This window comes from Heteronotia binoei, chromosome 10 (assembly GCF_032191835.1).
Source record: "Heteronotia binoei isolate CCM8104 ecotype False Entrance Well chromosome 10, APGP_CSIRO_Hbin_v1, whole genome shotgun sequence".
NCBI lineage: Eukaryota > Metazoa > Chordata > Lepidosauria > Squamata > Gekkonidae > Heteronotia > Heteronotia binoei.
The window spans coordinates 53,848,194-53,863,185 of record NC_083232.1 but is presented as its reverse complement, the minus strand read 5'-3'; the positions used below and the strand labels follow the sequence as shown (position 1 = coordinate 53,863,185).

The 14,992-nt window shown below is 41.9% G+C and overlaps 1 protein-coding gene across 1 annotated transcript in view; it reads left to right on the top strand.

Moving 5' to 3' along the window:
* Positions 1-2,939: 2,939 nt before the first annotated feature.
* CDCA7L (cell division cycle associated 7 like) overlaps positions 2,940-14,992 on the top strand; it is a 31,657-nt gene continuing 19,604 nt past the window's right edge. The window contains exon 1 of the mRNA XM_060248638.1: positions 2,940-3,462. The gene's annotated coding sequence lies outside the window, so the exon portion shown is untranslated. The remainder of the gene's footprint in view (positions 3,463-14,992) is intronic.

Below are 14,992 nucleotides of genomic sequence, written 5' to 3'. Positions count from 1 at the left end.
CTCTCAAGAGGGAAATTAAGGAAAAACACATGGGTGCCCCCCCCTCATGAACTTTTAAACATTTTTTGTTAATTTTGTTTTCACAAAGAGGTTCCAGAACTCCCTTCCGCTGTACCCCCCTTCCCCCAAGCCCTGCTGGTTAGGATGACAGTGTTAGTCAGCTTCAGGACAAGTGTGACCACAAGTAAATTGTAGATTTGTTGTGGGCAGCTATATCTAACATAATGATGATTACCCTGCATTGCAGAACAGAATCTGGGCATTCTTTTTAACTTTCCAGAGGATTTAGAGAGCAGGAAAAAGAGGATTACAATTCCTCCCAGCAGCAAGTAATCCTTTTAAATAAGGTATGTCAGTATTCATTGAGAAGTGTGGGAAAGTGCCCAGCTACTTCAAACACTTGACAGGTCTAGGAGAAATGTGGTGGCAGGAACTTGGGATCAAAAATCCTCAGTCATTATTTCAATGGGACCCAAATTAGTAACTGTTAAGTGCAGAGATGGAAAAAAAATTGAGCTCATGAACTGGGATTTAGCTTAATATCACTAATATGTTTTGTGAATTGGGGGGAAATTGCATCAAGACATGGCATTAGCATATTTTCCACAGTATTTATTCAATTAAACAAATTTATCTCTACTTGCAAGGGCATTTTATAAATGATACCCTTAATGTATAATTATATTTTATGTCACTATAGAAATACAATGGAGGGGGAGAGCTGTATAAATGGACAGATTTGATATGTTTTTATAGCAACTAATAATGTCTTCATGTACACATTTATTCTGTACAGAAAGCAGCAGTTCAAAAGTGCTTCAGCCCAATTATAGGGTGTATCATAAGACTCAAGTAGAATTATGGTTATGAATTTCATTGCATGGTTTAAATTCAAAGGACTGGGCTGAGCAATCATCAGAAATACTCTTATAGGATGATGAGCAAAGTCAAAGGCTAGTCCTAGACCCAATTGCTCTAAAATTCACCAAATGTGATATATCACATTGCAGCTGAAGAGCACCTAGGATCTAGCCATAACATCTGAGATGCGGATGAGAGTCTTTAGAAAAGGTAATAACACAAAGATGATCAGGGCTTAGAGAAGAAGACTTTGAAGTAATTTGAAAAGAGGTCTTGAAAAGCAGTAGAAATTCAGTAATTCATGGGAAAGCTACAGCAGTAAAGCGAGAGGTATTTGAGATACAGTTAGGGATGGATACAGCTAAATGAATTCCAATAAAATGAAAAAGTAGACTCTATTGTTGCTAAGTTAGAAGCGGAAAGAGGATTCTAAACACCAAGAATTTAGAAAGGAAATAATAGGAAAAGGGGACAGCTGCTTATAAAAAGGACAACAGTATAAAAGTTTAATGTTTTTGTTCTTTTTTAAAGGAGGGATGAAAGCGGTGGTCTGTCTTTCATAGTACACAATTTGTAAAGAATAATGTAGTTGCAAAGTTGTGTTATAATATAGTGTGATTTAATCCAATATCGTTTATCACAAGCCTTTCTACTGTACAGATCAGCTCTTAATAGTACAGGCTAATTTCTGGACAGCCTTTTAACTAATAGAATTGCTTCAGTGTTGAGTGCTAGGATAAAAAAGAACAGGAGCCCAAAGAAGCATCTTTGGAACATTTTTTTATGGTATTCACATTCTTTTTCTCCTGTCCCCCTCCCCTGCACAGCTTCATTCTCATTCCCCACATTAGCGTCTGTATGTTTTTCTATCTATCATCTATCTTTCTATCAAATGGTGCTGAGTATGAGAAAGTCTGTGCTCAGCATAGTTTTATTAGTTTGAATCTAGACATGAATCTTCTACTGAATGGCAGTTATTTGCTTCACTGAGTAAGATCAAATATTGTCATGTAGATAAATTGCACTAAGGTGGGGAAGGAGCAGGGGAGGTGGCCACCAGGATGGAACCTGTGGAAAAGCAGTGTTATGGGCATTTAGACCTCAGATGCATGTTTTTGCAAAATGGTCATGCCACAAAATGCTGGATCTTTTTTTCCCCTGGTACAATCCATACGTGTGTGATTTTAAGTTGTAACACTTCAAGGGTCCACAAGGATTCAAGATTTTAACCTATTATTGTACTGTAGCAGAACATAAGTGTAGCAACATGAGAAATTACTAATGTTTCTTTCCCCCATGTAGTCCATGGCTGCTGATGTGATTTTGAGAGGGTGGAATTTCAAGTAACAACTTAAAGGGTCCATATTTTTAATGCATTTTATATTTTATGTCATAGTGGCACCACAAAACAATGGATTAATTTTATGGTGCTGCTGGGATATGTGATTTGATGAATTTTGGTGGAATCATGAAAATCTGTAAGGATCTGACTGCACATTCACATTTTTGTGCCATAGTGGTGGTGCTACAAAGCAGTGCAACCTGTGGATATGGCTGTGATGTGTGATTTAATAATGTATTTCAGGTAATGCCTGGGAGGATCCTTGGTGTGGCATCACAGCAAAGCACTGAAACGATGTTTATGAGGGCAGTCTTCAGGCACGGGTCTGTTCTTCCATTTGACCGTGGATTCTGAAGGGCTGCCTATATAAAGGTTAAGAGAATCCATTCCTCTGATCCACTCAAGGGAACACAGCTGCTCCCCCACCCCTTATAGGCTTCATCTCAATTTGCTTCAAGTTAACCCCTGCATACGAAAGACTGCGAAGCTTATTTCTTCCTCCTTGTACAAATGCGTGCTTTTAAACATAACCGGAGCCTTTTGGCAGCAAAGGTTCTGTCCTGCCGCTTTAACAACTCGATGACCAGGGAAAATCCAACAGGCGCAGTTGCACCTTTATGCTAGGAAAACTAAGGTGAATGTCTCCTACCTACCGTAGAGTAGGAACCCTGCCCAAGAACAACAACAAAAAAGGGCGGCAAACTTTTATTTAAACAGCTTCCCCGCCCCAAAAGGCGGAGAAGGAGGTGCATTTCTATCGTAAGACTCCGGTGACCTGTTACTACTTGGAGGGTGTTCTAGCGAGAGTTTTTGCATCCTTGATCCCCCTAGGAGTCTTGCTGGGAAGGAACCCAAACGGGCCCATCCCCTTCACGTCTCCCGCCACCGGACTGTTCCATTCCGAGCGTAGAAAGTGGGGAATTCTCCCGTGCCGGGCAGGCGGCGACCTTCTCGCTCGCAACTTCTCCAGCCTCCTAGACCCGAACGCGGTCTTGAGGAGGTCGAATCAGCAGCGGCCAAGAGACTCCCGGGAACAGCAGGCGGCGAGGAAGACGAAGGAGCGCCGAAGCCCCCTGCTCTCTCACCCCCTGCCCCTGCTCATCCAGCCGCCCGGCGTCCTGCGCTGGGACGCCTGGCGGCGGCGGCTGGTTCCAGCTCGGGCTTGGAAGAGGCACAGAACGCGCGCTGCGGCCGATCCCCGCGTGTAGGTGGAGCGAACGCGCGGCCAGGGTGGCCCCCGGAGACCCCCGAGGAGCAAGGTGAAGTAGAAAAGCACAGCCCCCCGCGCCCGCACACTCTGGCTTTCGGGATTCCTCTTCTCCCCCGGGGACCGCCTACCACGCGGCTTTTCTTCCCCGCCGCGTCGCACAAAAACACGCGGTTGAGATGCATTCTGGCCGCGGCTTTTGCCTGGAACCGTTTGTGTGGGGACTGTTTGGCGCCAATTTCTCGTCGCCCACTCGCAGCCCGCCTCCTTCTGTCCTGCTCTAGGGCACATGCGTTTGTTTTGAAGCGGCAGCAGCAGGGAACTTTGCTGAAAGCCTTGCTTTCAGTGCTAGGAATGGATTTGCAGTCTTCGGCAGCCTGAAACACCAGCGGAGTGCCTTCCAGGAGGGAAGGGTGTGATTCCCAGTCCCTCCCCTGTGGGGAAATACAAAGGGTTGCATATAGACACATGGCAGGAGGAAGGGGGGGGGGGGATGCGTGCCTGAGACTCTGCAAAAGTGGTTGCAATTACGAATTGGTTCTGTTGCAGCAAAAGAAAGCAAGTGCAATGCCAAGATGCTTCTAGTTTATTTAGAAATCGCTCTAGGTTTCTGTTTCCGACCTGCACGCGAGTTCCCGGAGAGTGGTAGCCTCAGGCTACTTAGTTCCCGCCGCGTTGCATACCACGCTGCGTATAATTGCAGCCTCTCCCCTGCCTTTGCATTTCCTCTGCTCACTCGGGGGTGAGAAGCAGCCGCCTGGAATCCTTCGCGGCCTTTGTTCACATCCTTCCTTCAGTTTGGGCCGTGCTTCGGTTGTCCAATTACCGGAGTCAGAGGAGAGGCGATTGTTATTGGAAAGAAGGAAGTCGCTGGTTGGAATGGGCGGCTGCAAACTTGGGCCATCCTGCGGGGGGCCGGGTCACATTTCAAGAGAATAAAGATAGATCGCCACGGATTTGAATGAGGAGTCCACATATAATGTAATGGCTCCATTATCAATATTTTTTGGCCAGAGGAGCATTTGACAAGTAGATTAATTTGTGGCTCATGATCATGACACTTATTTAAAGTGGGTGTTTAAATTCGGGGTGTGGGGGGATAGCTGGCTGTCTTAGTCCGTTGCAACAAAACCCAAAAGGAGCCTTCTGCAACTTAAGAGCTAATGAACTGAAGTCCAGTTCCATAGATGCAGCTGAAGAAGTTGCCTCATCTTCATGAAAGGGATTGTTAGAATTTGAAGTATCACAAGACTCCAGGTTGTTTCTAGGTTGGAGTGGGAGGCTAAGAATTTTTTTAGATTTTATAATTTTTGATTGATTTAAACTACAAAAGAAAAGCAATGCAGAGAATACATAAAAAGGGGGAAAGGGGCATTGACATAATGGGGGAAACAGAAAGAAGTACAAAGATATCAATTATAATTTACCTCCCAATAAAATAAATCAATCTTCCTGCATGTATAAAAATCTCCATATATTTTACCTTCCTTTCTTTCATTACCAATTTTTTTTTAAATTAACTAGTAGTAGCAATATGAATCTAAACAATTCTTCTTAAACACAAATAAGTATATAAAGTTGAAAAAAATTTCAAAACCATCTCAACGCCAATTTTGGCTAATTTGACTTAACCCTATTATAGGCACAAATTAGATTGTTGGTTTAACAAAATCCTTATTAAAGCACATAAAATCATATCTTTATCCTTAACAAATTACATAAGATACAACTTAATAATTTGTCTAGCTCAGTCTAAACATTGATCCAAAGGAGCATGTTAGAAACAAATCTACCAAGTTACAAAACAATTGTGCTATCTGCCTTTTCAACAGTTAAGCCAGCTCTTACATCATTTTGAGCATTTTCATTAAATAAGTATACTGTAAATACATCTACTATATAAAGAAATATGTTACCTGCACTCTAGCATTAATCCAAATTGACTGTATATTTAATTATAATTTTACCAACTCTTACTTCTTTAGGATCTCCCTTATTCTTTTAAAATGGGATATCTGTTCATTATTAATAGTTGCATGTTTGTTTACCCACAAAAATAGAAAAATCAAAATTCAGGAATCCTTCCCAAAGATTAAAAGCTTTTGAGTTTCTTTAATTTCTGCATCCATATTACATCAGAGACAGCCGATATAAGCACAGTTTGCCTTTTGAAATCGCATGCTATTTATTAATCAGGGTTCCATATCCAACCATCCACAAAAATGAAAAAAAAAATTCAAGATCCTTCTTCAGGAAAGCTTTCCACATCTTAATTTGTTGGTTGGAGTGTACCTTTTCTCACGGGGCCTGCCCCCTCAACAGTGGGAGGAAGAATTCACCATTTTTCCCTCTCAGCATGACTTCACTGGATCTTAATTTCCGGTGTTGTTTTAATACTGCGACATAGGAGACCATTTTGGTTTTCCTTTGTTTCGGAGCGTATCACTTTCCCATTCCGATTCCACAGACGTCAGCAGACTCTCTTTAGCACTCAGCAATTTCGCTAGCTTTCAGCATAAAACAAGTCATTTGCTCTTTAATAAGCTGCAAAAATGAGCCAAGATCCTGTTTCAGAGATATGATAGTTAAGGTAAGATATGAATATTTTAAGGAAGACTGTGGGATAGCACACTGATGAATTGCATTTATTTTATTGTGTAAATTATTAATGTATTTTAATTCTTAATTTTATTGTTAGAATTTTTATGTTGTGAGCCGCCCTGAGCCTGCTTCGGTGGGGTAGGGCGGGATATAAATCGAATGAAATAAATAAAATAATAATAATAGCAAACTCAGTCTCTTAATTCAAATTGTAAAGTAGCTTCAAGCTCCTGCTAATCCACATTCCACGACAGCTGCAGCTGAGATTTCAAATGTTATCCTTTCAAATATAGTCAGGCGATAGAGACAGATCTCTCTAAAATATATCTCCTTTATGTTCAGATCATATTGCAGCCTAATAATAATCTCTTTAGTATATGTCCAATTACAATCCGGGTTGATTTTAGTAGTTGTATTCAATCCAATTTAAATAGTTACTAATACTTAAGACTGCTCACAACTTTCCGAGGCCTCATTTATCTTCTTTTGAGCTAGTCTCTCGTTATGCAAAGTGACCCATTAGGCAGCGGAATTGGAAAGTCACCTACTTGTCAAGTAGAATTGTCACATTAGGAGTAGAAAGACGCTACATCAAAGGCGTAATGGAAAAAATGAAAGCAAGAAAGCGGTCGGGTGTTCTTTTTCTGCTAGTGCGCCAGCTTTTCATGGCTGCAGACCCTCAGGACATACAGGAAGCACAGGGGCAGCTGCTGCTGAACCCCTCTCTCCCCGTAAAAGTCCCATGCCAAAGAAAAAGCCCCTCCAGGGCCTTCTTATGGGGGCATCACTTTTGTGACACCCCTCCAACAGACTCAGAGGTGCCGCAGGAGGATGATCTGTGACACCTCTGAAGCCAAGATGACGGAGCCCGGAAGTCTCCTAAGATTTTTTTCAGTCTTCAGTAAATAAGCCTTACTCTGATTGTTTATCATACTTAGAAAGACGAAATTTCTGTTTGAAGTACCAGCATTTAATTTATGTGTGTGTGTGTGTGTATGTATGTGTATATACACGAGAAGAGATGGTCTAGCCTTGTTTTTTCTCACAACCTCAAAGCATATTACAATATATATATATATATATATATATATATATATATATATATATATATATATATATATATAGTACATATGCTTTGTAATATGCTTTGAGGTTGTGAGAAAAAACAAGGCTAGACCATCTCTTCTCGCCTGGTGCAGTACTGGTAGTCATTATAGAAAAAAGGCATATCAGTAAAGCTTTACCTGTAAAAATTTGAATGATAACTTTTAACACTGTTCTTTATCTTTATTGAATTTTCGTTCTGTTGTGCATTGGGGACCCCAAGTTTGTTGAGGTTGTAGTCACCTCTGAAATGTTGGAAACAGGTGATGAGTGTCATCACAAAATGGCTGCTTTGGGGCCTGAACCAATCACAAAACGTTGGAAGGTTTTAAGACAAGACTCCTTTTAGGATGGAAGTGTGTGTAAAGTATCAAAGTTGTAGCTGACCTATATAGGGTTTGCAAGGCAGCAGACTGATGAGGTGGTTTGCCAATGCCTTCCTCTTCACAGGAGCCTTGCAATTCCTTGGTGGTCTTCCATCCAAATACTAACCAGGGCTGATCCTCCTGCTTAGCTTCTGAGATCTGATTAGATTGGCCTAGGAATGATGGAAAAAGGTGTTTCCAAATGGGTGCTTCCTGGAGACAACAAGTTGATGCATCCTGAGCTTTTCCTTCCTTTTAATGATTTGGCTCTTCGTTCCATAGCCTTCAGCCTAATCCCCCATAGAGGTGGCGGATCTCACTCCAGTTGCACAAGTTTTTACATTTTAAGATGGGTTGCTAAAAGGTAGGATGCCAGTGACCTGGTGATATATGGGTCCATATATCTTGTAAAAGAAAATACTCCTTTATATCTTGTAAAAGAAAATAATCTGCTTCAGTAAAGTGAAGGTGAGACAAGAGAGCCTCTTACCTTCATGGAAGAAAGAAGTAGCACCAAGAAACACATTGGTGGGAGCCATGTTAGGAATCATTGTTGTCCTGCAGTTCATATAGAATTAGACGAGTTTCATTGAGTATAGTGGAACTGTTAGTTCAGTAGAACAGGTTACACCAGTGCCACCACAGGTGTCTTTCAGAGAGTTGGAAGAGGAATAGGTTTGGCAAAATATTTTACAGGTTAAGATACAGAAAAGAAAAATGGGGTCGGTGTTGTGGGCTGAGGGTTGAAGGTGGATCCTAGATATCGAAAGATTAAAGGCCTCTGCCTTGTTCCTGTCTTTCTTTAGGTTTAGGTTTTATTAAATTTATACCCCGCCCTCCCCGCCGAAGCAGGCTCAGGATGGCTTACAACAATCATCATAAAACAGTGCATCATCATAATAAAATCAATTAAATGTAAAACAGTTTAAAAACAATTGGTGCTAATTCTGATATTATTCAAGTTCGATGGCGTCAGTATTCCCTGGATTCCTCCCGCTGTTACAAGTCTCAAAGTCAGCCGAAAACAAGCCGGAGGAGTATGGTCTTACAGGCCTTGTGGAATTGGGTGAGGTCCCGCAAGGCTCTAACCTCCTCTGGCAGCTGGTTCCACCAGTAGGGGGCTGCTACTGAGAAGGCGTGATCCCTGGTAGCTGTCAGCCTTGCCTCTCTTGGCCTGGGGATCACTGAAAGATGTTGAGTTCCTGATCTTACTACCCTCTGGGGAACATGTGGGGACAGACGGTCCTTCGGGTACGCAGGTCCTCGGCCATAAAGGGCTTTAAAGGTAATAACCAGCACCTTGTAGTGAATCTGGTATGCTGTTGGCAGCCAGTGCAGTTCTTGCAGCTCCGGCTGTATGTGCTCCCACCTGGGCAGCCCCATTAACAGCCTGGCCGCCGCATTCTACACTAGCTGTAGTTTCTGGGTTCGTGACAAAGGCAACCCCATGGGCATTACAGTAGTCCAATCTTGAGGTGACAGTTGCATGGATCACAGTTGCCAGGTCGCTACGGTCAAGGAAAGGAGCCAACTGTTTCGCCTGCCTAAGATGGAAAAAGGTGAATTTCGCAGTTGTTGCTACCTGGGCCTCCATTGTCAGGGAGGACACCAGTGGCACCCCCAAACTTCTGACCTTGTATGCCGTTGTCAGTGGCGCACCGTCAAAAGTTGGTAGGGGAATCCCCCGGCCCAGACCACCACCACTTAGGCAAAGGACCTCTGTCTTCATTGTGTTCAGCTTCAGTTGGCTCAGTTTAATCCGTCCAGCCACAGCTTGCAATGCTTGGTCCAGGTTTTAACAAACCCTTGATGCTTATGATGGAGCAGTGCTGAAACTGCCCTCAATTAGCTGTGCACTGAGGCATTTTCAGTAATAAATGTTAGCTATTCAACTTGCAATACTGAGTGAGAATGTTTATGCACGTTTCTGGAATGGACAGAATAGTGGTAGTCAGTATGGCTAAGCATACTACCTTTGAGAGTAAGGATTGCAGAAGCGATTGAAAATACAGAGTAGCTGAGGTGAAGGAGTTGAAGGTGGTGACAAGGAGAGATCATGACCTTACAGATGTATGCATAAGCATCTCCCATCTTGGAATGGAAATCTCATTCAATAAGGCTGTGCCCTTCCTCTGCCACAGTAGAAAAGTATGACACAGTTGGCTGGCCTTCCTGCCCGAATCTCTTGCCTTCCAGTCTGTGGTGTTACTAAGTGAGCAATTATTGACAGGCCTGGTTTTAGACTGTGGACTAAGGAACATTTTTAGAACAAAAATAAATAATGTGTGAAACATATATTACTCCAATGACTACAAAAAAGATTTAAATCCTGGCAAGGTACAGAGGGAATAAAGAACTTCCAGGCATAGCTGTTTTGTTAGTTAGAGAGCAAATGTTTTGGTGCATTTGAGCAGGCATGTTTGTTGGAATGTAAGGAGGGGGGGGGGAAAAGAAATCTGGAACATTGTGGTCCACCTATACATCTTTTATAGAAAATGATGCTAATCTAGAACCTTCCAGTATTTCACATTTTAAAGGGAAATATGATTGGGGGCCATTAAATCCACAAGACCCACCCTGTGACTTCTTCAGTTTTAGTTTCTCCTACTGGTCCTTATACACTACAACCCTCACAGTTTCTATAGAGTGTTGTACAAAGTATTCATATAATTCTGGGATTATAGTGATCTAAGTTTCTGAGGGTATATGCACAACAATCAGGAGTGACTGAGGTTGTTAGGCCCTCTTCAGTTCAGACTATAGTCAGTACCAAGGCCAACAGTGTCCTACTTCTACTTAACTGCTGCTGAAGTAAATTTTCTCATGAGTGTTTTTCCTTTAATCACCCCTCCCCTCTGGCCACCTGGAGCAATAAGCATTATATCTTTTATTCTCATTATGCTTTTGAGAATTGGGGTCTGGAAGGAGAAAAAACCCTGAGTGCTTTGATAGGCCACCACCAGTCCCCTGTTCTTCCCTCTAGTCAGGAGCCAAAGGACCAACTGACCTTCCTGGGAATTGCTAAGAATTCCTTTGTGCGGGGTGAACTCACAGCAGGAATTCACAAAAGTTGAGTTTAATGGTAGGTGGCCTGCCAGTCCTAGGCATTAGATTCTGTTGCCAGCTGTGGAAACAAATAACCAGAGTTATGATTTTTTAAAATAGATTTTATTAAGGTGCAAAGAGCAGTTAAAACTTAAGAACAGTCAATGAGAAGAAAATAAGAAGTCTAGATATTTAGTTGCTAGCTGAAACCATTAAAGACAGTGGTTCAAAAGTACAAGATGTTACCCTTTCAGTTGCGGGTTCCAAGACAGCTGTTCTCCAGATTTCAGCGCTTTTTGGTTTCAGCAAGCTATGCCAAAGATGGCCAAAATGAGCCGAGACATGCCAACAAGCCATCATAGCATGTAGGCACCTTCCAAGCTAAATAATAGGTTTGAAGTTGCTTCCTTTATTGCTAAGAATCCTAAGTATTGCTAGGCCTTTGCACCAGTCCGAGCTCAGAGCAATTTCCTATGGTCAAGTGCGTAAGCCAATTGCTGACCAGATGATATAATAGTCTTTGGCAGTATGAAAAGGCAGAAGGGTCTGTCTGTATCTATCTGATCCAGACTTTCTCAAAGGTGCTCAGTTAGATGTAATCTACAAGGGACATAGCAAATGAGGACTGGGCATAGGTGTCTTATCACCCTGTACAAGGTCAGTGTGTTTTCTTCTCAGCACAGCAGTTTGAATCTCTAGAGGAAAAAAATCCCCTACAAATTAGGCTGCAAATGGCTTGAACCAGACTTTTAAAAACAGAATCCATTTTGAGTGAACCAGAAATTCATGACACATACTATGGAGGCATCTCAGTAAAGTTAATACAAGCAGAGCAGAGATGGAGACCACACTGTCCTCCCCCAGGCAGGCACATAGCAACAAGAAGACATTGTGGAGCAGAAGTGTCAAACTCGTTTGTTACGAGGGCTGGATCCGACATAAATGTCATTTTGTTGGGCGGGCCATGTGCGCCATAAAATGTTAACACGAGGTATTGGAGATACAAACTATAAAAACGATTTCATATGCCAGATGACAATTGCAGGAGATTGACAATTGCAGGCTTTATTGGATTAGGTGTGATATGCAGAGTAGTAGGCATGGAGATATCCAGGGCACAGCTCCTGAACCTCCAGCCAAGAATCTGCATGCAGTGGGGAATTCTCTCCCCGCTGTACACAGATCCCAGGGAATATGCAAATGAGATATGCTACTGAGCTCTTGCACCTTTTTTTCTACACAATGACCCCTGGAGATATCAGCATTGGTAATGAGACAGGAAACCTAGATCTCAGTTTGGTACAGGATGATTCAGTCCAGGAAGCTGCAAAGAATAAATGGAAACAAGCCTGAACATGTGAGCAGTGACTCATGAAAGCATATAAACACATTTTTTTTAGTCTTTAAGGTGCTACTGCACTCTTAGTCTTTCTATAGCGATTAGAAACCACAGCATTAAAAAAACAGCAAGGGAACATTTTAACCTTCCAGGACATTCAGTTCTCTTATAAAGGAATTTCAAAGGGAGATTAGATCGGCTGCTGAATTGCAATTGATAATGAAACTGAACTGCAATTGATAAAGTAGCTCAAGACAATGCACCATCGTGGACTCAATTGAGGCCTAGGTTTCTTCTCTCCTTATCAATGCCTGTTGTTGTAATTTGGTGTCTGAAATAATTTCACTCTCCAGGATATAAGGACAAAGGATTTACATTCCAGCTGTGTCTGAAGAAGTGAGCAGTGTGACTCATGAAAGCTCATGCCCTGCAACAGATTTTGCTAGTCATTAAGGGGCTACTAGACTCTTGCACCCTTCCACTAATAAAGAATGCAATCTATGCTCTTAGGTTTCTTCCCCCCATTTGTTAGAACTGGAAAGGGGGATCTCTCCAAGTGCCATGGGACTCTCTCTCTCTCAAGCATGCTCTCTTTCTGGCTCTGTTTCCTTCCCCTCCCCTCCCTCTGAAGAAGTGTCCAGGCACACAAAAGCTTATAACTGGAATAAAACGTTGTTGGTCTCCTTATTTTCTTTTTGGTATTTTGTATATCTTGTGTGTGTGCGTGGCGTATTTGTACCTTGAAGTCATGTGGACATCTGGTGACTGACCCCTGCTGGGGACCTGGAGGACAAGCAGCTGACCTTGCTTAGCTTCTGAGATCTGACAAGATTGGGCTTGCCTGGGCTATCCAGGTCAGGGCAACATAGTTGGTCTTTTTGAAAGTGCTGTGGGTCTCTCTCTCTCTCTGAAGCAGTGTGCAGGCACACAAAAATTTATACCTGGAATAAAACATTGTTGTTGGTCTTCTTAAAAGTGCTACAGGACTCTCTCCCTCTCTCCTTTCCCCTCCCTCCCCAGAGGAGTGTCGCAGAATTTTGGGTTTGATCTCTTATGAAGTGGACACTTAAGTTCTTCAAAGATCTTAAGTTTCTATATTTCTCTTTAAGTTGTCCGTCTTTATGATCCTAACCATATTCTTTATGATCTTAAACATACTCTTAATTGGCAACAAGAGTTCAAGGCTTTTCAGCAATATTAAGCATTCGTATTTCTCTAAACAGCAATATAATTGCTCTCAGCAGCTCTAAGCTGTTAATCTTTGCTGCAATTATGGAATTTGGCCACTAGAAGTCTCAGTCTTTCAGCATCATGGAGCCTCTATAGAGGGCCAGATGGGGTAATTAGGTGGTTCAATCTCCCTCTTCTATGGAGGACAGGAAACAAGATGGTGGCTGCCTGCTCCTATCTGGGTTAAACGTAAAAGTGAGCTGGGGACAAGCTGAGCTCTACTTGTTTACAGTTAGCGAACATTTTTTACATTTGGCAGTAAAATTGTTGACAGTAAATGACATGTGTATGAGGTCACTAGAGCCTATATAAGCTGTGAATTTTTGGGCCTGAGCTGCTGATCTCCACTAGAGGTGCATAGACACTGCCTCTGTGTCAGATCATGCCACGCTATTTGGAACTGAACTTAGACTCTTGAGTTGCTCTGCAGAGACAGTCTCTGCTGGACAACTTAAGAAGAGAAGCAGCATTTGCTGATTTAAATTATCTGCTGTTTGAGGAATCAAACATTGAACACAGAGTGTAGCTCTGATAGAATGGGACTTGGGACTTAGATTCTAAATGGGAAAATGTAGACTAATAGGGATAAGTCCCTGTTGGGACTTCCATTTTTCAGTATGCTATCTGCTTTATTGTACTTTATGCTTTATGTTCTAACTGTGTAAACTGTTTTCTGTCTGCCTTTTTATCCATATATCTGAAGCCTTCTGTCTAAAGAGAAACTTGGAGTCTAATAAACTGTTTTTGCTTTGACAAACTTGGAGTCAGATAAAGTTTATCTACGAGGTCTTAAAACTTATTAGTGAGTATGTATTAGCCTTCTGATAACTGCAGGTTGTTTTGCTAACTTGATTTTGGGGTTTTATATTGTTGGGGGTACAATAGAAATCCCCCAACGAGGAGGAACTATCAGCTAATAGAGGGAAGGGAGTCTTGGCTTTGTTTCTCTTTTTTGTGAAGCAGGAAATAGGAAAGACTGGACAAAACCCAGCCCTGATCCTGGAAATAGGAAGTAGCAGACAGCCAGTTGCTCATGGGTCTGATTAGAACCATGCAGGGGTTGGATCTGGCCCATGGACTGTATGTTTGATACCCCTGCAGAGAGTTCAAGATTGAGGTGAGGGCCAGGATCTTGAACAGAGGGAGAGGGGCAGATATTCTCATAACTTTGTAAATCAATAGCTGAGGCAGTGATGCTAGGATCCACTGTAGTTCTAGCTTTGATCAGGACTGCGATTGTTTGGAAGAGCAAAACATATTTGGCCTAATGGAAAAAACCCACTGTTTATAGGAGAAGAATTACTGCACAAACTTAGTTAAGTTAAATCATGTTCCATACAAAGAGATCTCAGGTTGTACCAAGGCTCCTGAGCTACAGCCAATGTAATTCTTGAAGTTCTTACTAGAGGTAGACTAGTGCAAGAAATCATCAGTCTTAATTTTGACTCTTTGACTTCAGTGTAAATGCACTGGAAAAGCAACATCCTGTCTGCAACTACAAAATCCCATAACCTGTTAATTTTAAAAGAAAATCTTGTGTTTTTAAAATATCTCATGTAGTAGTATTCCTTTTTCTCTCTCTTGTATTTACATATGTGCCGGTGAGAAAGACTACGCATTTTGGTAGTTCCCCTGCACATTTTGATCTTAGCTTAGTTGTTCCCCTATTGCTACACCACCTTTAATATGTTTCACAGCAGTATAATTGACTTGGCAGAATTGTAGAATTAAAATTAGAATACTGTTTTAAGCCATTATGTAAAAATCTGACTGCTTTTGATTGAACCTACAGAAGTGTCAAAGCTCATATACACAGCTCAAACAGAAAGGCAATTACTACTAAATAATTGGGACGAGCTCACTATTGATGGAAATGTGTTTATTAGTAGAATTACTCT